Source organism: Puma concolor, chromosome C2 (assembly GCF_028749965.1).
Source record: "Puma concolor isolate L17-30 chromosome C2, mPumCon1.1.hap2, whole genome shotgun sequence".
Taxonomy (NCBI): Eukaryota; Metazoa; Chordata; class Mammalia; order Carnivora; family Felidae; genus Puma; species Puma concolor.
The window spans coordinates 42,283,960-42,309,701 of NC_141675.1; the positions used below are offsets into that span (position 1 = coordinate 42,283,960).

Here is a 25,742-nt window from a genome sequence, read left to right on the forward strand (position 1 = left end):
GCCACACCATAGGCCATCTGGAGATTTCCACCAATATGAGACAAAAGATGGCAGTTAAAAAAGGAATGGCTACATTTAATCTTCCTCCTTGAAGTGTATCCTGCAGGACTTGACTTCTTTCCCTCCAACATACAAAACCCAAAGCACTTACAACAGTCTAAAATTGGTTGACTAAATAGGTTGCACTTAATTTTAAAATGGCCACAATGCATCTCTATTTGGAAGATGTTTTTCTTCTCCTTTCAGTGGTTAAATAGGATGGAGACTTTCAATTCTAGTTACAATGGAGTAAGCACACTCCATCTTGTCTCTCCTTCTGAATGCATCTATAAAATCTAAATAGGATACATAGAACATCCATTTAAGGACTCTGAAAAATAAATAGTGCCAGACACAGTGCAGAAGAAGACCAAAATTAGAAGTACTTTCAAACTAGGCGTGAATTTATTTTACTTTATTATTTCCTACTGGTGTCTATCAGTCTAAACTCAACACAATTTGAAACATGAAGACAATAGTGGCACAGACAGGGAAGAAGTTGCAAAAGGCTAATTCTGGCACAAGGAGCAAGAAAGGTGTCTCTTAATGCTCAGAGAGTGAGGAAGATTTCCCATATTTTACCTTTCCCTCTTTTCCCCATTCTCTAGCATCTAAGAAATGGTGGCAATGACAATGGTGTAAATAGAGGTCCACAATAGCTTAAAACTCTGATGGAAAGAAAACTTCCTTTACTACTTGAGGAATGTAAGGTGTACTTCCTTCTTTTTCTTTGTCATCCCAAGAAATGGGCAGTCATGGAAAGTGTACAGCAGAACAGGATAAATAAAGTACCAGCTTTCCAGTGACAGAACCAAAAAAAAAAAAAGTCCCAAAGAAACAGAAGACACCAGGGGACTGTGGAGAGGGTGGAACTTGGTAAAGGGGATCCCCAAGGTAAGGGACTCCAGAAAACTTTTTATGGACTTGGCTTACCCCTGAGCTATATATGTCTGGATCTGATGCTATTCATGGAACCAATTACTTTAAACACTGAACATACAGACCACTGCCCTGGTTCCAGATTGGCCAACGGATGACACACATGAAACACAAATCTAAACAACACTGAAAAGTACTTAAAAATAGAACTTACAATGAAGTCATTATCTATAGAGATGGGTGGCACTTGTAGCTTAAACTCAACCAGGTCAACAGCCTATAAAAAAAAAGTCAACATTTTATGTAGGATGAAAATAAGACCTAAAATACTATAACAATATTCAAGATATCCAGGATACAATAGAAAATTACTCCGCCTATAAAGAGCAGAAAAGTCATAACTTACTTGAGAAAATTCAATCAATAAACACTACCCCAGAGATGAAACAGCTTGTGAAATAATGTAACATTTTAAATTAGTTGTTATACTCTGAGAATACTCTTTAAACAAATGGAAAAATGAAGTCTCAAGTAGTAAAAGATACAAAAAAAATTTAGAATTGAAAAATACAATGACATATAAAATGCTCACTTAATGAGTTCAAAAGAGATGAATATGACCAAAGAAACAATCAGTGAACTTTGAAAATATGTCGGTAGAAACTATTAAATCTGAACAACGAAGATAAAAGGATTAGAAGAAAGGAACAGAATTTCAGTGACTGTGGAAACTTAACAAAAAGTAAAATATCTTTGTCACTGAAATCTCTCAAGGAGACAAGATAGAGTTAGTTAATGCAGAACTTTGAAGAAATAGTGACTGAAAACTTAAATTTTAGAAAAGACAAAGATATAAAAAAAAGAAGAAAAAGACAAACCTGCTATAGATTCATGAATCTTAGTACATCTCAACAAGAGAAACACAAATAAATCTGTGACCATATATATCATAATTAAACAGCTGAAAACAAAAGGCAAAGAAAGATCTTGAATGCAACTCAAGAAAACAACAGCATAATGATAGGGCAAGAAGGATTTAAGTGACTTCAGAGTTCACATCAGAAATGGTGGTGACCAGAAGGAAGTAAAATAATGTTTATAAAGTGCTGAAAGAAAAGAATTGTCAGCCCAGAATTCTATACCTAGCAAAAGTATCCTTCAGCAATAAATGAAAAAGGAAAATAGAGACTTTGCTGACATATAACCTGCTCAAAAAAATGCTAAAAATATTTTTCAGGCATAAGGGAAATGATTCCAGAAGGGAATTTGTAACATCAAAATCAAGTATAAACAAATGGCTTTTATCCGGGTAAATAGACCATTCTTATATTGAGTTCTTTAAAATATGAGTGAACATAGGGGCTCCTGGGTGGCTCAGTTGGTTAAGCGTCCAACTTTGGCTCAGGTCATGATCTCGTGGTTTGTGAGTTTGAGCCCTGCCTGGGCTCTGTGCTGACAGCTCAGAGCCTGGAGCCTGCTTTGGATTCTGTGTCTCCCTGACTCTCTGCACCTCTCCCACTCACAATATCTCTCTCTGTCTCAAAAATAAACATTAAAAATTTTTTAAATAAAAATAAAATAGAAAAAAATTAATAAATTTTAGGGATACCTGAGTGGTTCAGTCTGTTAAGCATCCGACTCTTGATTTTGGCTCAGGTCATGATCTCACAGTTCATGAGATGAAGCCCTGTGTTCAGCTCTGTGATGAGCATGGAGTCTGCTTGGAATTCTCTCTCTCCTCCTCTCTCTCTGCCCCTCTCCTCATCATGCACACTCCCATTGTCTCAAAATAAATAATTTTTTTAATTAAAAAAATGAGTTGTTTCGCCAACATGATATAACAATCCTAAAAGTGAATATACAACAAAACAGAACTTCAAAATAATGAAGCAAAAAACTGCTAAAACTAAAAGGAGAGATAAATATACAACTACAATTTGAGACTTCATGACTCCTCTGTCAGCAGTTGATTACCAAGGACATAGAAGAACTAAACAACACCATCCACCAACTGGGTCTAAATTATGTTTATAGAACACTCTACCCAACAACAGTAGGATGAACATTTGTTTCAACTGCATATGGGATATTTACCAAGATAAACCATATCCTAGGTCAATAAAACAAATCTTAATAGATTTAGATGAATTTAAATCAAAATATGTTCACTGAACATAATGAACATAGACTAGAAATCAGTAACAGAAAGATAAAGAAACATCTCCAAATACTTGGAAATTAAACATCACACTAAGTGATTCATAGATCAAAGGGGAGGTCTATAGAGAAATTAGGATACACTGTGAACTGAACAAAGAGGAAAATGCAAGACACAAAAAATATTTGTGAGATGCAAGTAAAGCAGGCCTAAGAGGGAAATTTATAGCATCAAATGCTTACATTAGAAAAAAAGGTTTCAAGCCAATAATCTAAGCTTTCATGTTAAGAGAAAAGAGCAAAATAAATTCAAAGCGAGGATAAAGAAATAATAAATATAAGGACAGTTATCAATGAAACCAAAATCTGGTTCTTGGAAAGAGACAAAAAGTTGATAAACCCCTAGAAAGACTGACAAAGATAAAAAGAGAAGATACAAATTAGTATTTAAATATGGTGCCCATTAAGGAGAGAATGAAAATACTAGCTTCTCAGAGGCTTAGAGCCAAAAAGCACAGATCACCTTTTTAATTTTTTTTATGTTTATTATTTTTGAGAGACAGAGACAGAGACAGAGAGCAAGCAGGGAAGGGACAGAGAGAGAAGGAGACACAGAATCGGAAGCAGGCTCCAGGCTCTGAGCTGTCAGCACAGAGTCCAACACAAGGCTCAAACTCACAGACTGTGAGATCATGATTTGAGCTGAAGTCAGCCGCTTAACCGACTGAGCCACCCAGGCATCCCAGATCACCTTGTTTTTTCAAAAAATATTATTTGGAAGTCTTTTATGGGTTCTTAATGGTAGCCTAAGGATACAACCATTTGTCCTGTGATTCAAGTAGAATAGACCCTTTCCATTTCTAAATTTGATGCTCCCTGAGGCCACTGGAAACATAGCCAGGCAAGGATTAGATTTATTTATATAAGGAGTCCCAGGACCTGAGGGAAAAAGTCTAGGCTAACACCATCATTTAAGGTTAGGTGGATTGTGACCTGCACAAAGCACCAGCTGGAGAAGTGGTGGTTTGAAGCTGAAATCCAGCAGATGTTCATTCAGCCTTCCAGGAGCTGTATGTATCTAGAGAAAAGAAAGATTTCATCTAATTCTCACAAGGGTGTCACTTAATCATGAAATCATGAGGAAATGCCTTTGTAAATGCACACCAAGGCACTGCATGGGCTAGAAGAGGCTTGTCTGACCACACAGGCCCAAGTCAAGGGTCTAACAATCAAAGGGAGGTCCAGATCAGGTGCAGCCTGAGACTTTTGTTAGAAGTTACCCCACCAGACCCAACCACGATGGCATAGGAGATAGGATTCAATAAACTACAGCTGAGCATACAACTGTGGTCTAAGAACATGGCATCTTCTAAGTCCAAGCATGAGCCCTGCTATAGGTAGGCAGTGACTTAGACCTGAAATAGGTGCAGAGTATCCCTCAGAACTTAGAAGACTGCATTAGAAGAGTAGGACAGTGGGGAAGCAGGAAGAAATACATCAGTGAACTCGAGAACCCAGGTCCCTCTGGCATAGAAGAAAACTGGCAACCACACTCCTTGGAGCTGGGTTTACCCTTTGGGATTTTTAAACCATTTAAAAGTGGAGTAGAAGTTTGAAAAATCAAGTACTGATAATAAAATGATTAACTGAAACAAAGTAAAGAGAAATGACAGGTTTATATCCAAGACCTACACGATCTGGCCTCCATTTTCCCCCTCAGTGTATAATCTCCTAACAACTGCTCACTGTGTTTCAGCCACACTGGCCTCCTTCCTGTTCCTCAAACATAAGGCACACAAATGAACCTCAGGGCCTTTGAACCTGTTGTCCCTTCCACCATGAACATTCCTTCCCCAAGATCTCCATGGCTCACCCTTTTCTCTCCCTCAGATATTATTTTCATCTTTTCAGTGAAAACTTGCTTAATAATCCAATAAAAAGTTGGATTGAAACCTTCCTTCCATTGCAAATGCTACCCCGACCTCATTCTAGACACTTCCTATCTCCCATCCCTGCTTTATTTTTCTGATTACATTTACCCCGATGATAAAAAGATATATTTACATTTTGTTCATTGCATGTCTCCCACTACCCCCAACATGAAGTTTACAAAGTACTCCCTACCAAACACTAAAATTTAACTAATATTTTATGTACTGAAAATGTCTTTTTCTTTCTACAAACAATGATAGCTGTGAAATGTTGTGGTCCCTGGGATTTTTGGCTTTCTATATCTCAAGTATTATAAACTTAAGACTGATTATGGTTAAGCCACTGAATTTTCAATACCACTAGTTGTTCAAAGCCCAGAGACATGCAGGAGAATAGTCCATTGTTCCTGTGCACATGGGAGGGCTGTGGTAGAAGTTTAAAGACAACTGAACCATGCAAGGCCTTAAGGCCCAGAGCACAAATACCACTGGGAACAAGGATCAGGGGGAGTGATGACCACCTCGGTGATTTCCAACCAGGATTATAACATTACAGCTAATAGCTAACATCTGCTGAGTATCTGCTATTTGCCAGGCATGGTTCAAAGCCCTTAAACTATAATAGCTCATTTAAGATACAGAATAGTCCTTTGAGGTAGGCACAATTATTAGTCCCATTTTACAGATGAAGCCATGACAAACAAAGAGGTTAAACAATTTGCCCCAAAGTCAGACATCTAGTGAGCCAAAGAACCAGGTCTGAAAACCACCCAAAGCCTGTGCTCTCAATCAATAGGCTGTACTTTACACACAGATGAGGATAATCCAAAACAAATTCCTGTGAACATTTTTATCTTCCTAGAAGAAATCTCTGATCAACTCAAGCTATGAAGACGAATTCTAACATTAATAAAAGTTTGTGATATTATATTTAGAAATAGGGAAGTCACTCAGTTTACTAGGTAGAAAAATGAGTACATACTCAACATCGTATTTCAAAGGGACAATTTATTGGACTATGTGTTTGGTACCCTGGGGAAGTGGCTATCGTGTGTGTGTGTGTGTGTGTGTGTGTGTGTGTGTGTGTTTTCTGTTCCTACAAGACAAATGAAAGGCAATATCCATCAGCTCAGAAAAATCAAAATTTTATTTGTTCCTGTGGCCTCATTGTGCCATACTGATTTGAGAGTGCTTATAATGTTTAAGGAATCTTAAAAACTATCTTTTAATGATTCATTGAAAAATTCTACAAATTCTGTAGGAAATGTGTTGATCTAAACAAATCTACTTTACATTTTTCCAATTACTTTTTTCCAACTACATATTATAATTTCCTATGAAAGCATAAAATATTTTTACTCAATGTTTTGTCTACTTTGTTCTTTATTATGTTTTCCTTTCAAGTAAAAATAGTGCTATCTTTCTACTAGCTTCCTATCAAATAGGGCTTAAAAAGAACATCACATAGTAATTTGTTTTTACATTTTTCCCCACATTGCATGTGCATTTTTCTGTTTAATTGTTTGATCCTAACAGCTCTGTTTCTTATTTCATCTTACAATTATATCTCTGTAGATTGAGATTTTCTTATAGTAAATATAAAAAAGAATGACTATTATACATTTATGTGAAACCACCTCATAGTACAAAAACCAATTTGTGCCATATCGATCTATAAATCTTAAACATTAGAAACTTTAGAAAAAAATAACTTTGATATTTTCTAAAGGTCACAGAAATGGCTGATCAAGTATATTGCTTTTGAATATTTGAAAATTCAACACTAAAGAGGTTGTTATAAAATAATAGATGGGACTATGATGCCAATAATTTGCAATAAATTATATGACTGGGAAACTTAACCTTCCTGTCACTTAGGAGTTTTTGAGATTACCTTTATAAACAAATTAAGTAGCTTACTGATTTTGATATGAATAACGAAAGAAAAATATTCTGAAAGTACTGCAGATCCATCATTAGGAAAAGCCTTTACCATTTGGACATTTTACCTTTAGCAGTGAAGATAAAATTATGCTAGCCTAATGTTCATCCTCGACTTTGCTCCCTTTTTGTGTCCAAACACATTTTCTGTAAATGTTGATTTAGGGTAAAGTACATACTAGGATTATCAAATAAACCAAAGCTAACTGATCCACACAGGGCTTGTTCTTACGACCCTGGCTTCATTAACACCCTGTACTCAACAACTAAGTTCATCAGGCAGAGACAAGTGATTCTTCAAGCAAACAGCATATTATTGAATACCAACACATTATAAAGCACTCAGCCAGAATCTGCAGTGAAAACAAACAAGAAGAATAAAACACAGTCTTGCCCTACAGATGCTTACCATCAATCTGGGGATATTAATTAAAGGTACAGAGTAATAGAAACTTAAAAATAACAGCAATAATAACAAGTAAAAGAGTAAATCAACATTCACAGAAAATATGTTTGGACACAAAAAGGGGAGCAAACTAGAGAATGAACATTAAGCTAGAACAATTTTATCTCTACTAATAAAGGTAAAATGTGTATAAAGAGGTTAAAGTTGTCCAAGGTAAACATCAGAAAAAAATGACAGATATGAGCCATTAGTTGAAGTACCAATAGCAGCTATAGAATGGGAACTCTCAACTGAGATAGTAAAGGAAATTCCAAGGAATCCAACCAATAATACCTCTTATATCATATGAGATGGCTCTTAATTTTTTGTTTTCATTTGTATCTCTTCTTCTGAGCTCCAAATGTATATCCAACATCATACCCAACAGATCCAATGGATTTCTAATAAGTATCACAAATTGAATTGGCCAAAACAGTACACCATATCTCTCCTTCATGTCTTCTATGTTTTCTATTTTCCAATTCAGTGTTTCTTATTTCAGCCAGTGGCAGCAGCATCTATTTAGTAGTTCAGGTCAAAATATTTGGTGTACTCCTAGCTGTTAAACTCCACACATCCAATCAACTAGTAAGCCTTGTTAGCTATAAAACACATATATACATAACACACTATGAATGTGAACACTTTGCACTATTTTTGTGACTGCAATTTAAGTTCTTTAAACTCTTGCCTGAAGCACTGCAATGGCCTCCTGAGAGGTCTTTCTTTACATTTGCCTTTCCTCTAAGGGCAAGCACTAGTCAGAGTGATTTTTCTAAAACATAAATCAGTGTAAGCACTTATCAGACTTACCTGATTATATGTTTGATGTTCACTGTTGCTACCTCTACTCGCTGGGGTAAGAGCACAAAACATTTAATAAAGTAAATTTTTATAAGCAATGACAAAGGGCCAAAAATGGCCCCCACAATTTGTGAAGATAGTATTTTTCATTTCCAAGATGCAGATAAGGAGACCCAGAAAGTGTTTAATTATCATGTCCCAGGTAACAGCTGGTTAAGTCATTTTTTGAAAATAGGCAGACTGGCTGAAGCTAGCTTTTTTATGAACAAACACTATTTCATCTTTTGTATAAGTGTTAGGACCATCTTGGTATGTAAAAATCCATATTGACTGAAATTGTATTTATAATTTAATTTGGGGAAGGGTATTTATATCTTTATAATATTATATACTTATAATACTAATTATAATGTCTTATTAAGTGCCATGTATTTCTCTTCTTTGGCTTTGTGTCCTTCAATTAGTTTTCTTTGTACAAATAACTTTTTAATATTAATGACTGAATACTTCGTATGTATTTTTTGCTGTGGTTAATTACATTTTTTCATGGTTGTTGCGGTCATGTAAAAATCCTTTTGATTTTTGTATACTTATTTTCAGTCTGACAAACTTGCTGAGCTCTGTTATTAGCTGTAATAATTGATTGCACATTTCATTCATTAATCCAACATATATTTAGTGGGTACTTAATATATTTTCGATGTTATTATAATGACAGAGTAAGTAAATATATGAATCATATATATGGGTGTAAATTGTGCTATTTTATATAATCAATTCCTGTGTATTTAAGGCAATTTAGTTTTTACGCTAATTCTTATATCTCGTTTATTTTCCTTGCCTTATTGCACTGGATAGAATTTTTTTTTTCAATATATGAAATTTATTGTCAAATTGATTTCCATACAACACCCAGTGCTCATCCCAAAAGGTGCCCTCCTCAATACCCATCACCCACCCTCCTCTCCCTCCCACCCCACATCAACCCTCAGTTTGTTCTCAGTTTTTAAGAGTCTCTTATGCTTTGGCTCTCTCCCACTCTAACCTCTTTTTTTTTTTTTTCCTTCCCCTCCCCCATGGGTTTCTGTTAAGTTTCTCAGGATCCACGTAAGAGTGAAAACATATGGTATCTGTCTTTCTCTGTATGGCTTATTTCACTTAACATCACACTCTCCAGTTCCATCCACGTTGCTACAAAGGGCCATATTTCATTCTTTCTCATTGCCACGTAGTATTCCATTGTGTATATAAACCACAATTTCTTTATCCATTCATCAGGTGATGGACATTTAGGCTCTTTCCATAATTTGGCTATTGTTGAGAGTGCTGTTATAAACATTGGGGTACAAGTGCCCCTATGCATCAGTACTCCTGTATCCCTGGGGTAAATTCCTAGCAGTGCTACTGCTGGGTCATAGGGTAGGTCTATTTTTAATTTTCTGAGGAACCTCCACACTTTTTTCCAGAGTGGCTGCACCAATTTGCATTCCCACCAACAGTGCAAGAGGGTTCCCGTTTCTCCACATCCTCTCCAGCATCTATAGTCTCCTGATTTATTCATTTTGGCCACTCTGACTGGCGTGAGGTGATATCTGAGTGTGGTTTTGATTTGTATTGCCCTGATAAGGAACGACGTTGAGCATCTTTTCATGTGCCTGTTGGCCACTGGATAGAATTTCTAATCAAATATCAAATGCAAGTGGAAATAGTAGGCAACCTTGCTTTTTTCTATTTGTGAAAGATTCAATCTAAATTTTTACTATTAGATATAGTATTTGCTATGGAATTTTGGTAGGTATTGTTTATTAGGTGAAATAGATTTCCCCTATTTTAGTTATGAATATGTGTTGAATGATAAAGAATACTTTTCGGTATCTATTAAGATAGGCATGTGGATAGATAGATGTGTGTACAAACACACACACACATACACACACAACCATATCACAATGCTGTACATGTTTTAAATAGGTGCAAAATTTATTAATATTTAAGAATTTTGCATTTATAAGTGATTTTCCTTTCTTTTACTGTCATTTTCCATAGTTGTTATTAAGGTTGTACTAGATTCCTAAGCGAGTTACAGGTCTTTTGCTCTTTTTATACTCCCTACAAATATTTGTTACTTGAATATTTAGTAAAACTTGCCTTAATATCCACAATGTAACATCAATAATGTTTAATTCAATGGACTTATGGCAACCTAGTATACATGTACATTTCTGCCTTCCCTACTAGGTTCTGTTTTCATGTGCGCAGCAGCCTACTCAGGGTAAATGTTCCATTTTTACTCTTAACATACTCTCAGATGTTGAGGTGTATATTCAGCCACCTGATCTAAGGCAGATGTTATTAAGTCATGAGACTAGAGATCACCTAGAAGAATCATCAAGACAAAAAGAGAAGAACAAAGATGGAATCTTGCCACATCAACATTTTAGAAGTTCAGTAGATATGCAAGGCTATCAAAGGAGATGAAAAAGGAACAGTCAGTGAGATAGGGGAAAAACCGCATACAGTTATTTGAAAGACTGAAAAATAAAATGTCCCAAGAAGGAGGCTATGGTCAACCATGTTAAATGTTACTGAGAGGTTAAGATAATAACAGAAAAGTAATCATTGTCTTTGTCAAAAGTTCATCATGACCTTAAAAAGAGTTCTTTCAACACAATGGTGGTAGATTAAGAGACTAGATAGAGTGAGAAAATGGGAGTTGAAGAAGCAAAACTAGTGAGTGGAAAAGTATTTTGAAGTATTTTTCTGTAAATGTGGAAAATGAGATGGGGCACTTAGAGGAACACTTTGGGACCAAAAGGAGGTTTTATTTAATAGCTCCTAAAGCATGTATGTATGCCTATAGGAATGATATAATAGATAAAATCCAGTAGTTATTCAGATTCTTTCACTTAGCGAAATGTTTTCAAGGTTCCTCCATATTGTAATATGTATCTGGACATAATTCTTTTTATAGGCAAATAATATTCCATGGCACAAATAGTTCACATTTTGTTCATTGATTCATCAACTGATGAACATTTATTTCCACTTTTTGGCTATTATGCATAATGTTCCTATGAACATTCATATATAAGTATTTGTATGAATATGTTTTCATTTTTGTTGTGTATACACCTGGAAATGTACACTAACCATGTGAGGAACTGTCAAAATGTTTTTCAAAGTGCCTGCCATATTTTACACATCCAACAGCAGTACATGTGTTCCAGTTCCTCCACATTCTTGTCAACACCATTACCAATTTTTTTTTTAATTTTAGCCATCCTGTGAGTATCAAATGATAGTTCATTGTGATTTTGACTTGCATTTCCCTAATGCTTAATGATGCTAAGACATCTATTTGAGCATTTGTGTATCTTCTTTGAATAAATGTCTATTCAAACCCATTTCCCATGTTTTAATTATTTATTTGACTTATTGTTGAATTATAAGCGTTCTCTATATATTCTAGATTCAAATCACTTACCAATAACATGATTTGTATTTTTTCCATTCTGTAGGTTGTCTTGACTTTTTTGATGGTGTCCTTTGAAGAACAGTTTTTTTTCATTTTGATGTCCAATTTAGGTATATCTCCCCTTTTGTTGTATCTGTTTTTTTAGTGTCATTTAGGAAATCATTGCCTAATCAAAGGTCTCAGAGACATACTATTATAATTTGTTGTAAGTGCTTTACAGTTTTAATTTTTTAGATTTGTGCCAGTAAACCATTTTGAGTTCATTTTGTATATGGTGTGAGATAGGATTCCCACTTATCTTTTTTGCATGTGAATATCCAGTTTTCCCAAAGTCATTTGTTGAAAACACTATTCTTTCCGCATTAAGAGGTCTAGGCACCCTTGTCAAAAATCAATTGCTCATCTATGTAAGAGTTTATTTCTGTACTTTCAATTCTATGTCATTGGTCTATATATCTATTTATATGCTAATACACACTGTCTTGATTTCTTTAATTTCGTGTTAAGTTTTGAAAGTAAGAAGTGTGAGTTCTCCATTTCTTCTTTCTCAAGTTCCTTTTGGCTACTCTGGGATCACACAGACCACATACAATCCACATGATCATCTCAATGGATGCAGTAAAAAAAACATTTGAAAACATCCAACACTATTTCATAATAAAAACATCCAACAAACTAGGAATAGAACTTTCTCAACCTGACAAAGTCCATCTATGAAAAACCAATAGCTAACATCATACTTAATGGTGAAAGACTAAATGCTTTTCCCCTAAGATGAGGAATAAGATGTCTACTTGTACCACTTCTAATCAACATTGTACTGGAGTTCCCACCAAGGACAAGTAGTCAAGAAAAAGAAATGGAAGACTTCCAGATGGGAAAGGAAGAACTAAAACTATCTCTATTTGCAATGACTTGATCTACACAGAAAATCCTAATCCAGTTTTTTAAAGAAAGAACAAATGAACTCAGCAATTTTATAGGATATGAGATCAATATAGAAAAACCAATTGTGTTTCTATACACTAGTAATGAACAATCCAAAGACAAAATTAAGAAAATAATTCCATTTATAAAAACATCAAAAAGAACAAAATACTGAGGGATAGGTTTATCATTAAAAGTACATGATCTGTACACTAAAATCTAGAAAACATTGTTAACAGATTAAAGATGATCTGAATAAAAAGACATACCATGAGTATGGATGTGAAGACTTAATATTGTTAATATGGTAATATTCCTAAAAATACAGGAGAATCTAAATCAAATCAACCTCTGATTATTTTTTCCTGTGAGAACAGTACCTGATGGCTCTCACACTGTCATTTGACTTGTTAGAATAGAAACATTGTGGCATATATCAGTTTGACAGATTTTTACTGAAAAGGAAATATGGGCGTTAAAAAATTAAATATTTTCTTCCTAAGGGCCATGACAATTTGATCCAGAGCAAATACTAGATTTTATTACATCTACCTTTGACTATAAGTTGATTCATAATTTCAGGGACATTAAATTATGATTTTAAAGCGTATGTGCATCTTAGAATCAAAGATTCCATGATTCCACATAAATGCTATCACAATACATAGTGCAAACTTTAGGAGAGAAAGATAGCATCTGATTGAAAAAATTAAGGATGGATGAAGTATTAACTGAATTTTGAAAACACAATATTTTTATATGCATTTATAAAATGAGAAGGCATGGTGGTGATGGGAACTTGAGGAAAGCAAAGCATACAGGAGGGAAAATCTAGTTCATGTTAAGAGAAGAGCAAGAATGCATTCAAAAACCACTCGTGTTTCAGAAATAGGAAGTTACAGTGCAAAGATTAACATGGCAACAATAAATAAGAATGAGTTATAAAAATTAGATACTAGGAAATAACCATTTAACAATATTCTTGTTTCAGATGTTAGCAAAATAACAACGGAGAAATAGGTCACAAGACATCGGAAATAGAAGAGCATTCAAGAATTATAATATCAATTTTGGAAAACACTAAGTAAAGGCAAATGGAAGTGGTGAAAGTAGAGTGCCAAGTGGAATAATGTCGAGGAAAAAAATAAAGGCAAGAATAAAATCCTGAGAAATGTGAACACTGTGGTAGAAAACAGCAGAGAACCAAAAAGATAATAGAGAAGGAATAAGGAAGAAAACAGGAAACCAAAGTTAGAGAGACTTTCAATATGAGCAACAATGTCAAATGACAATGTGAGTCAGGTTAATAACCAGGAAAGAAGCCATTCATTTTTTACATAAAGGGCATCAGGAACTTCTGCTAGAGCCATCTCATTAAAAGTCACTTTCAAATAAGAGAAAATGTAAGTTTAAAGAATCTCTTTTATTTAATAGTGGTACTAGATCCTAAAACAGCATGTTTGACCCCTAGTGGCTTTCTGGCTTCTGGATCATCATTTTCTCAAGATGTGTACTAAAAATTTTTAACTGAAAAGAATACACAGGACAGCACAGTTTTCTAATAAGCTGTTCATTTATCTACCTCCACAAAGACTCAAAATTAAGACCGTAAACACAAGAAAAGAAAGTGGTCTCATCTCTAAACAGAGTTAACCTCTTGAATATATTTTATGGGGAGAAAAACTCATTTTGTTTATTTTTTATGGAAGTATAATTAACACACAGTGTTATAGCAGTTTCAGGTGTACAATATAATGATTCGTCACTTGTATACATTACTCAGTGCTCATCATGATATGTATACTCTTAATCCTCTATTTCACTCATTCCTCTACTCACCATTGCTCTGGCAATCACCAGTTTGTTCTCTGTATTTAAGAGTCTGGTTTTTTGTGGCAAGTTCTGGTTCATGATGGTGATGTAGGAAACCTCAACTCCTCTCCTCCAGAACGCACCAATTTGCACTTATTAATAAAACAATTAATAAAAGACAAGGAGCTGTGGAAATGTTCTCTCCCCCTCCACCTTACAAGAACACACTAGAGAAGGGTCCATTTCATGGTGAGCTTGAGATCTCAGTGCGCCTCCTTCCTCCTCCTGAAGAATTGAGCACTGACTTAATGGCTACTAAACAACCAAATACAGAGAAAATGGCAAGAAAACAGCAAATGAGACAGAAACACAATAACAAAGGGAAGCCCCGCCCCCAACACTGCAAATAGCAGTGGGGAGGGAAAATACTGGGGAATGGAGAACAGTTCCCTCTCTCCTGGGGCACAGAAAAAATGCCACAGTTTACAAGAGCAACTAGCATATAAAAGAGAAAATACTAGAAATCTGTGAGAAAGCTCTCCAGGTCAGAGTGACAGGAGAACAACACGGTTTACCTTCCCACCCTACCTTAAAAGCTAGACTAGAACAGCTGTGTCTGGTCATCTTAGTGAATTTTCAACTTCAGGGAGCCCAGAGCTAAGAAAACAAACCATAGTTTAAAAAGGCCAAGGAGCAGTAGGGATACTCTCTCCTTCCACCTTACAACCCCAGACCAGAGCAGGGTCTGACACCATATTCGTGGGTTCAGATGCAATAATAAGTGGGCCCTGGTGCCATGATTGGTGGCTCATATCCTCACAAGAAGCTTGCAGCTTTAGCAAACTCATGGTACACAAGCCCATACCAATCCTAGCTACACTGGGACACAGAAAGGTGACACAGTTTAAAAGGGCCAAGAAGCTACGGGAATGTTATCTGCCTCTCCACCTTATAAGAACACGCTAGAGTAGGGTCCATCTCATGGTGAACTTGAGATCTCAATGAGCCCAGGATCCACAAGCCCACATAAGCCACCCTGTGGTGATAAGGCATGAAAACAAGCTGCAGTTTTGTGGATTTTTTTTTCTTTTTTAACTTTTATTTACTTTTTAAAATTTATCAATTTCTTTTCTTTTTTTTAATTTTTGGTCTTATTTTTTTCTTCTTTTTTACTTTATTTTCTTATTTTATTTACTTTCTCTTATTATAATTATTATTTTTTTATTCTTTCTTTAAAAAGCCAGGGTTCAATATGGCCAACTCCAGCCAGCCAGCAAAAGTCACAAAGCACAGTCTGCATAGGGCCACCCTACACAAGATCACTACTTCAACTTTAGAAGAAGTTGCATTTTGCCTAATTCATAGAAACAAGACACTGAGAGTCAAGCCAAATGGGGAGATAGAGAAATCTGCTTCAAAAGAATAAGAAAAAACTTCAGAAAAAGAACTAAATGTAATTGAGATAAACAACATGCTTATAAAAAATTTAAAGAAATGATTGATTGTAAAGATACTCACTAGGCTGGAGAAAAGAATGGAAGAACTCGGGGAGACTTTTAATAAAGAGATAAAACATATTAAAAAGAACCAGTCAGAGTTGAAAAATACAATAACTTAAGTAAAAACTACACCAGAGGGAATCAACAGTAGATCAGAGGATGCAGAACATATCAGTGACCTGGAAGTCAGGGTAATGGAAGCACACAAGCTGAACAGCAAAAAGAGAAAGGAATTTTTAAAAATGAGAAGAGATAAAGAAATCTCTTGGACAACATCAAGCAAACATTTATATTATAGTGGTCCAAGAGAGAGGGAGGAAAGTATAGAAAACTTATTTAAAGAAATAATAACTATAAACTTCTCTAAACAAGGGAGGGAAATAGATAACCAAGTCTAAGATATACAAGTCCAAGATACCCAAGATCAAAGAGGTCTAGAAAAGATGAACCCAAGGAAGTCCCCAGCATGACACATAATAATTAAAATGTTAAAGATAAAGAGAGAACTTTAAAATCAGTAAGACAGAAACAAAACGTTACTTACAAGGGAAAACCTATCAGGCTACCAGGTAATTTTTCAGCAGAAACTTTTCAAGCCAGAACAAGTGACACATATATTCAAAGTGCTGAAAGGAGAAAACCTACAACAAAAACTCTCCACCCAGTAAGGTTATCATTCAGATTAGGAGAGATAAAGATTTTCCAGAAAAATAAAGGAGTTTATCATCACTAAAGCAGCCTTATAAGAAATGTTAAAGGGACTTCATTAAGCAGAATAGAAATGGCCATAATTAGACACAAGAAAAATATGAGTAAAAAGGTATAAAATATGACAAAATGTACATGAAATGTAAAGGGAGTAAAAAGGGAAGAGAAGGGGAAAAAAAGATTATTTCTTTCTCTGATTTTTTTTTTAAAGAATATGTTTGAATTTAAATAATGATCACATTAACTGCTGTTTTTCAACAAATGAACTGCTATTTACTTAGGATGCTATTTACTTAGGATATATGAACCTCATGGTAAACACAAACCCCAAACTTATGACACACAAAAACATAAAGAGAAAAAATGACAAACAAAACATTGCTTATACTCATCAATCATAAAAAAAAGAGCAAAAGAAGAAAGGGACAAAGAAGAACTACAAAAATAACCAGAAAACATATTTTTTAAATGGCAATAAGTACATATCTATCAATAATCACTATAAATGTTAATGGACTAAATGCTCCAATCAAAAGACATAGGATGATCAAAAGGATACAAAAATAAGATCTATCTACATGCTGCCTATAAGAGACTCACCTCAGACCTAAAGACACATACAGACTGAAAGTGAAGGGGTGGAAAAACATTGACCATACAAAGGGAAGTGAAAGAAAGCCAGGGTATCAATACTTAAGTCAGACAAAATAGACTTTAAAATGAAAACTGTGACAAAAGACGAAGAAGAGCATTACATAACGATGGAGGGATTGATTCAAGAAGAGAATACAACAATTTTAAATATATATGCAGCCAACACTGGAGCACCTAAATACATAAAGCAAATATTAACAGACATAAAGAGAAAAGTTAATGGTAATACAATAATAGGAGGGGACTTTAGCACTCCACTAAGAACAATGAAAAATCATCCAAACAATTAATAAGAAGCAATGTCTTTGAATGCCACATTGGACCAGATGAACATGACAGATACATACAGAACATTCCATCCAAAAACAATAGAATACACATTGTTTTTCAGTATACATGGAAAATCCTCCAGAACAGATCATATATATTAGTCCATAAAACAAGCCTTAATAAATTTAAGAAGACAAATCATATCATGCATCTTTTCCAACCATAACAGTATGAAAATTAGCAATAAAGCACAAACTAGCAAACAATTGCAAGCAAAAAAACCATGATATTAAATGACTAATGGGTCAATGAAGCAATTAAAGAAGAAATTTTTAAAAATCCACAAAGACAAATGAAAATGAAAACACAATGGTCCAAAATCTCCAGGATGCAGCAAAACAATTCTAAGAGAAAAGTATATAACCATACAGGCCTACCTCAAGAAACAAGAAAAAGACTCAAACAATCTAACCTTGCACCTAAAAGAACTAGAATAATAAGAATAAAGAATAAGGTGAGTAGAAGAAAGGAAATAATAAATATATCAGAGCTGAAATAAAAGTAGAGACTAGAAGAAAAAGAAGAAGAAGAAAAGAAAAAGATCAATGGAACCAAGAGCTAGTTTTTTGAAAAGATAAACAAAATGAACAAACCCTTAAACAGACTCATTGAGAAAAAAAAAGAGGAAGTATCCAAATCACTCAGAAAGGAGAACAACTGTTACCATAGAAACATGAGGGATTTTATGAGACTATTATAAAAAATTATAAGCCAAAAACCTGGATAGCTTAGAAGAAATAAATTCCCAGAAACATACAATTTTTCAAAACGGAACCAGGAAAAAATAGAAAACCTGAACAGAACAATTACAAGTAACTAAATTGAATCAGTAATCGAAAAATTACCAAAAAAGAAATGTCTAGGACCAGATGGACTCCCAGGTGAATCCTGCCAAACATTCACAGAAGAATTACTAATGATTCTCCTCAAACTATTCCAAAAAATAGAAGAAGGAAAGCTTCCAAATACATTATATGAGGCCACCATTACTCACTACCAAAGCCAGACTAAGACGTCACAAAAAAGGAAAACTACAAGCCAATGTCCTTGAGGAACATAGATGCAAAAATCCTCTATAAAATATTAGCAAAATGCATAGATCAATACATTAAAAAGATCATTCACTACATTCATATGGGATTTATTCTGGGGATGCAAGGATGGCTCAATATTTGCAAATCAATCAATGTCATACACAACATCAACAAAATAAAAGATAAAAATCATATGATCATCTCAACAGGTACAGAAAAAGCATATGACAAACCAACTACCATTTATTAGAAAACTCTCAGCAAAAAGGGTTAAAAAGAATACCCCTCAACATAATAAGGACCATATATGAAAAAGTCACAGCTAGCATCATCCTCAATGGTGAAAAACTGAAAGCATCCTCTCTAAAGTTAGGACAAGATGAGGACGTCCATTCTCACCACTTTTATTCGACTCAGTACTAGACATCCTAGCCACAGCAATCAGAAAAGAAAAAGAAATATGAGGCATCCATATTAGCAAAGAAGTTAAACTGTCACTATTTGCAGATAGGATACTACACATACAGAATCCTAATGATTTCACCAAAAAACTATTAGAAGAAATTAATTTAGTACAGTGAAATCATAAGGTATTTATTTTCTCTGATTTATCTCACTTATCATTACACCCATTAGGTCTACCCATGTTGCTGCAAATGGCAAGATCTCATTCTTTTTTATGGCTGAGTAATACTCCAGTATACAAACACAAACACACATCTTCTTTATCCATTCATCTACTGATGGATACTTGGGTTGCTTCTTTACCCTGGCTCTTGTAAATAATGCTGCAATAAACAGAGGTTCAGATGTTTTTGAATTAGTGTTTTTATTTTCCTTGGGTAGATATCTGGTAGTGGAATTACTGGATCACATAGTAATTCTATTTTTTGCCTTGTTGTTTTATTGATGGTTGCCTTCAATGTCCAAAAAGTTTTTATTTTGATATCACCCGAAAAGTTCATTTTTGCTTTTGTTTCCCTTGCCTTAGGAGATATAACTAGAAAAATGTCTCTATGGCCAATGTCAGAGAAATCACTGCCTATGTTTTCTCCTAGGATTTTATGGTTCTAGGTCTTACATTAGGTCTTTTCATCCTTTTTGAGTTTATTTATGTATAAGGTGTTATAAACTGCTCCAGCTTCATTCTTTTGCATGTATCTTTCCAGTTTTCCCAACACCATTTGTTGAAGAGACTCCTTTTTCCATATTGTATATTCTTGCCTCCCTTGTTATAGATTGACCACATAGGTGTGAGTGTATTTTTAGGTTTCTATTTGGTTCCATTGATCTGTGTTGTCTATTTTTTTGCCAGTACCATACTATTTTGATTCCTACAGCTTTGTAATGCAACTTGAAGCCTGGAATTGTGATACCATTAGCTTTGTTTTTCTTAAGATTGCTTTGGCTCTTCCAGATCTTTTGTGGTTCCATGCAAATTTTAGGATTGTTTGTTCTAGTCTGTGAAAAAATGTTTTTGGTATGTTCATAAGGATTACTTTAAATCTATAGATTGCTTTGGGTAATATGGGTATAAGAATATTGGTTCTTCCAATCCATAAGCATCATAAATCTTTCCATTTGTTTCTGTCATCTTCAATTTCTTTCATCAATATTTTATAGTTTTCAGAGTACAGGTCTTTCATCTCCTTGTTTAAGTTTATTCCTAGATATTTTCTTCTTTCTGGTGGAATTGTAAATGAGATTTTCTTAATTTCCATTTCTGCTACCTCATTATTAGTGAATAGAAATGCAACCAATTTCTGTATATTAATTTTATATCTTGAGACTTTACTCAATTTATGAGTTCTAGAATTTTTTGGTGGGGTCTTTAGGGTTCTCTATATATAGTATCATCTCATCAGAAAATAATGAAAACTTTACTCCTTCCTTACCAATTTTGATGCCTTGTGTTTCTTTTTGTTGCTTGATTGCTACAGTGAGGTCTTCCAGTATTATGTTGAATAAAAGTGTTAAGAGTGAACATCCTGTCTTATACCTGATCTTAGAAGAAAAGCTCTAAATTTTGAGGGTGCCTGGGTGGCTCAGTTGGTTAAGAGTCGGACTTCAGCTCAGATCATGATCTCCCAGTTCATGGGCTTAAGCCTCACATGGGGCTCTGTGCCAACAGCTCAGAGCCTGGAGCCAGCTTTGGATTCTGTCGCCCTCTCTCTCGGCCCCTCCCATGCTCATGCTCTGTCTCTCTGTCTCTGTCTCTCTCAAAAATGAATAAACTTTAAAAAAGTAAAAAAAAAAAAAAAAAAAAAAAAAATTCTGTTTTCACCATTGAATATGACATTAGCTGTGGGGTTTTTTATGTGGTCTTTATTATGTTCAGTTTCCCTCTAAAGCTACTTGTGAATTTTTAACATGAGTAAGTTGAGAGTTTTTAATATAAATGGATTTTATATGGAGGTTACAGCACAAAAACAGTAAAATCAATTATTTCTACAAAAATCAGTCAAGAGATTTATAAAATAAAAGGATGTAAAGTATGACAACTATATACATAAAATATTTAGTGCTCTTATAATGGGTTCAAACTTAAGCAACCATCAACTGACCATAGATTGCTACAGACATAAGAGGTTATATATATGCACCTAATGGTAACCAAAAATCAAAAACCTGTAAGAGATGCACAAAAATAAAAAGAAAGGGATCCAAGCACAACACTAAAGAAAACCATTAAACTATAAGGGAAGAGAGCAAGAGAAGAAAGGAACAGAGAAGAACTATAAAAACAACCATAAAATAAGTAACAAGTGGCAAGAACTACATATCTATCAATAATTACTTTAAATGTAATTGAACTAAATGCTGCAAGCAAAAGACATAGGATGACCAAATAGCTAAAAAAATAAACAAACAAACAAAAAATAAGACCCATTTATATGCTGCCCACAAGAGACCTCAGACCTAAACAAATGCAGACTGAAAGTGAAGTGATGGAAAAACATTCACCATGCAAATGGAAGTAAAAAGAAAGCTGGGGTACGATACTTACATCAGACAAAATAGACACTAAAACAAAGACTGTAAGAAAAGATGAAGAAAGGCCCTGCATAATAATAAAGGGAACAATCCAGAAAGAGGATATAAGAATTATAAATATCTACACATCCAATATGGGAGCACCTAAACACATAAAGCAACTGTTAACAGACTAAAGAAAGAGCCTGACAGTAATACAATAATTGTAGGGGACTTTATACCCTATTTACATCAATGGAGAGAGAATTCAGACAGGAAATCAACAGGGAAATGGTGGCTTCGAATGGCACATTCGACCAGAAGGACTTAACAGATACACACAGAACATTATTCATTCTTTGAAGTGCAATGTCCTCCAAAATAAATCACATATTAAGCCACAGAACAAATCTCAACAAGTCCAAAAACACTGACATCATATCATGCATCTTTTCTGACCATATGATATGAAACTAGAAATCAATCACAAGAAAAACATCTGGAAAGAACACAAATACATGGAAGTTTTATCATGATACTAAATAATGAATGGGTTAACCAAGAAACCAAAGAAAATCAATCACAACAATCCAAAATCTTTAGGTTGCAGCAAAAACTCTTCTAAGAAGGAAGGTTATAGCAATATAGATCTACTTCAAGAAACAAGAAAAATCTCAAATACAATCTCACCTTATACCTAAGGGATCTAGGAAAGAAAAGAACAAACAAAACCCAGAGCTGATGGAAGAAAGGAAATAATAACAATTAGAGAAGAGCTGTAACAGAGGAAAGAGGAAGGAAGGAAGGAAGGAAGGAAGGAAGGAAGGAAGGAAGGAAGGGAGGGAGGGAGGGAGGGAGGGAGGGAGGGAGGGAGGGAGGGAGAAATAATTAATGAAGTCAGAAGCTGGTCCTTTGAAAAGATGAATAAAGTTAATAAAACTTTAGCCAGACTCCATGAAAAAAAGAGGATTCAAACAAAATTATAAATGAAGGAGAATAACCAATACCATAGAAATATAAAGAATTATGAGATTATGAAAAATTATTGCCAAAAAATTGTACAGTCTAGAAGAAATGTATAAATTCCTAGAAACCTACAGCATTCCAAAACTGAATAAGAAATAGCACATTTGAACAGACATTGCTAGCAATTAAGTTGAATCAGTAATCAAAAAACTCCCCCTAAACCAAAGTCTAGAACCAGGTGATTTCACAGATGAATTCCATCACACACTTAAAAAAGAGTTAACATATATTCTTATCAAACTGTTCCAAAAAATAGAAGAGCAAGGAAAGCTTGCAAATCCATTCTACAAAGCCAGCATTATCCTGATACCAAAACTAGAGAAACACTATGTAAAAAAGAAAACTACAGGCTACTGTCTCTTATAAACGTAGGTGTAAAAATCTTCAACCAAATACTTGCCAACTGAATCCAATAGTACATTTTAAAAAATCATTCACCGCAATCAAGTGGGATTTAGTCTAGGGATCCAAGGGTAGCTCAGTATTTGTCAATCAATCAGCACAATACATCACATTAAAAAGAGAAAGGATAAAAACCATATGATCATCTCAATACATGCAGAAAATACATTTACAAAGTAAAACTCATTTAGTTTAACATTACTCTGACCAGCATTATCCAAGGTGTAAGTGAATAACTTTGAAGTTTGAAGGGAAAATGGAAACATTAATATGAAAAGGAGAGAATGACAAATGCGTAAGAGAATATGCTATAAACTCCAGTACTCATGAATTAGGAGGAAGAACAAAGGCATGTGGTCTGTAAAGCTGAGAGGTGGTGAGGCATGGAGAGCAGATGCAAGCTGTGTATCATTTCACATTCCTTTGCAGCTTCAGAGGAAAAGAGGAGGAGATATGAAAGCATTGGTACGTCATGTGACTAAACATCCCCCTGAACGCCAATGGTTAAGAGCAGAAAAATCCACATAATGCTTTGGAATAAGAAGAAAGCACTTTAATAGCAGTTTCTAGTTCAGAGGCTACATATTAATTCTGAGAGATTGTGTAAGAAAGAGAAGACTTGACAGGATCCGACATTGGTTTTGTGAGTTGAAAATTACCTGGAAGACAAGATACAGAAAAGCTTTGTAGATCAGAACTAGAATTCGTCTGCTCTTGAAATTATAGGTCACGGAAATATTTGATTTAACCAGTCTCTAATGGTGCCAGCCTGTCAGACTGAGGATTACTTACATGAGTTGCTTATAATGCAAAATAATAACCCTATTAAATTTAAGAAGGTTTAAAATGCATTTCCTTTTGATGAGATTAAGAAAGTCCTAATATTTAGAAAAAGGAAATTAATATTAATTTTCTGAAGGGCCGACTTACTTTAAATATATTTAAATAACAAAAGAACTACTTTTATCTTTACCTAAGAATTTAGGAAAGTGAATGGTGTGTGAAAAAAAATTGTTTTTAGTATTTGCCAGCATTTGGTAAATTTTAAAGGGTTGCTGTTTCCTGTTCTTTATTAACGTACTTAGGGGCGCCTGGGTGGCTCAGTCAGTTGAGTGTCCGACTTTGGCTCAGGTCATGAGCTGGTGGTTCATGAGTTCACGCCCCACATTGGGCTCTGTGCTGACAGCTCAGAGCCTGGAGCCTGCTTCAGATTGTGTGTCTCCCTCTGTCTCTACTCCTTCTCTACTCACACTGTGAGTTTCTCTCATAAATAAATAATTAAAAAATTTTATTAATGTACTTATAATATTAAAGGCTACCAAAAAAAAAAAAAAAACACTAAGGGTGCCTGCTGCTTTTGCAAGAGTCAAATTAATCGTCTGTTTCATACATTATTATTTCATTTTAGAAATTCTAATGAATTTTTATTGTTCATACTCTACCTGTATACAGTGAAATAAAAAGATACTAGAAAATTGTATGTATTCGAGGATTAAAAATGCCAGTGCGTCTTAATCATATGTTTCCTATCTCCCAATACTGTCTGCTGGAATCAGCTGGTAATTACAGAGCAGAAGAGAAAAATAGTGAGGAACTGAATTCAGAGTAATCCACGTGAACAGTGCTTTTAGCTCAACACTATAATAATCTAATACCTGTCTGTATTACTCATGTTAGCAGGAACATTTTTGGTTTCTGAGTCTACTCATCTGAGTAATCAAATGCAAACTTTTTTCAATTGGGAAATGTTTGTCCCTGAATGATGGCAACTCTTTCAGAGAATCAGAGCACATTTTAGTTATCTAGCAGGGACTAATAAATTACAATTATTAAACCCTGTAACAGTGCTTACCTTACTTTTTTTGACAAGAATCCCTGAAAAGAGAGAACAGTCGAAGTCTGCCCTAACCTCCAGATTTCTTTGAAGGCTCCTATATTATTTTTTAAATGCCAACTAGTTTTATACCGTTTCCGTAACACATTTGAGTTAATATAATTAATGCATTTTCAATTTCCATGAATGCTTTTAGAAGACATGCCACTTTCACGCTACAGTTTCTAGCACCGAAGGGGTAAAACAAAAAGAGGGCACACTCCAATTTGAAAACAGACCCTTATAAGATCTAATTTACTTTTTCAATAATTTACATGCCTAAAGCACAGTATATCCAAGCGTAATATTTCACGGAAACTTTATGGACTTTTCTATAATGAAATACTTTTGAAGACGATTATATCGAGTAAAAGAAACCTCATCCAAGGAGAATGGGTAGGTCAGAGAGAAGGGAGGCATTTTTTAACCAGTAAACGACATTTCTTTTACATAATTAAGTCTATTAAATCATTAAACTGCCTAAACTAGAAGACAATCGGGCAGCATTAGAAAATGAGAATAGAGTGCTGCAAATTTGGGTGCTCATCTCTTGCAATGAAATGATCTTGCAGGGCTCCCTCTGTGGGCGCCTCTGCGGTCTACATATATTTCATAATAAAGGCCAAGCAACCTTCCAATATTAAAGATGTGCAAAGATTCCTTAGAAAATGTTTTAAATTATCAAAGCAGATTTTCCTCCCAAACCGATGATCAAAGTCATTAATCAACTGAGGCTTTCTTTGTAGATCTACAAAATAGATAGAATGGGAGGCAAATATGCATTGTTTTTAACAAGGAAAAAGAACTTACATTCCTGGGTAATGAAAATAAGG

At 34.6% G+C, this 25,742-nt stretch overlaps 2 long non-coding RNA genes across 2 annotated transcripts in view; one reads left to right on the forward strand and one right to left on the reverse strand.

The window, feature by feature from the left end:
• Positions 1 to 13,995, forward strand: part of LOC147577213 (uncharacterized) — a 410,290-nt gene extending 396,295 nt beyond the window's left edge. Inside the window, exon 6 of the long non-coding RNA XR_015240031.1 lies at positions 13,590 to 13,995. This is a non-coding gene — a long non-coding RNA (uncharacterized LOC147577213). The remainder of the gene's footprint in view (positions 1 to 13,589) is intronic.
• The window catches only part of LOC147577214 (uncharacterized), a 323,491-nt gene that overhangs the window by 74,227 nt on the left and 223,522 nt on the right, over positions 1 to 25,742 (reverse strand). The gene's annotated exons all lie outside the window — the stretch shown is intronic.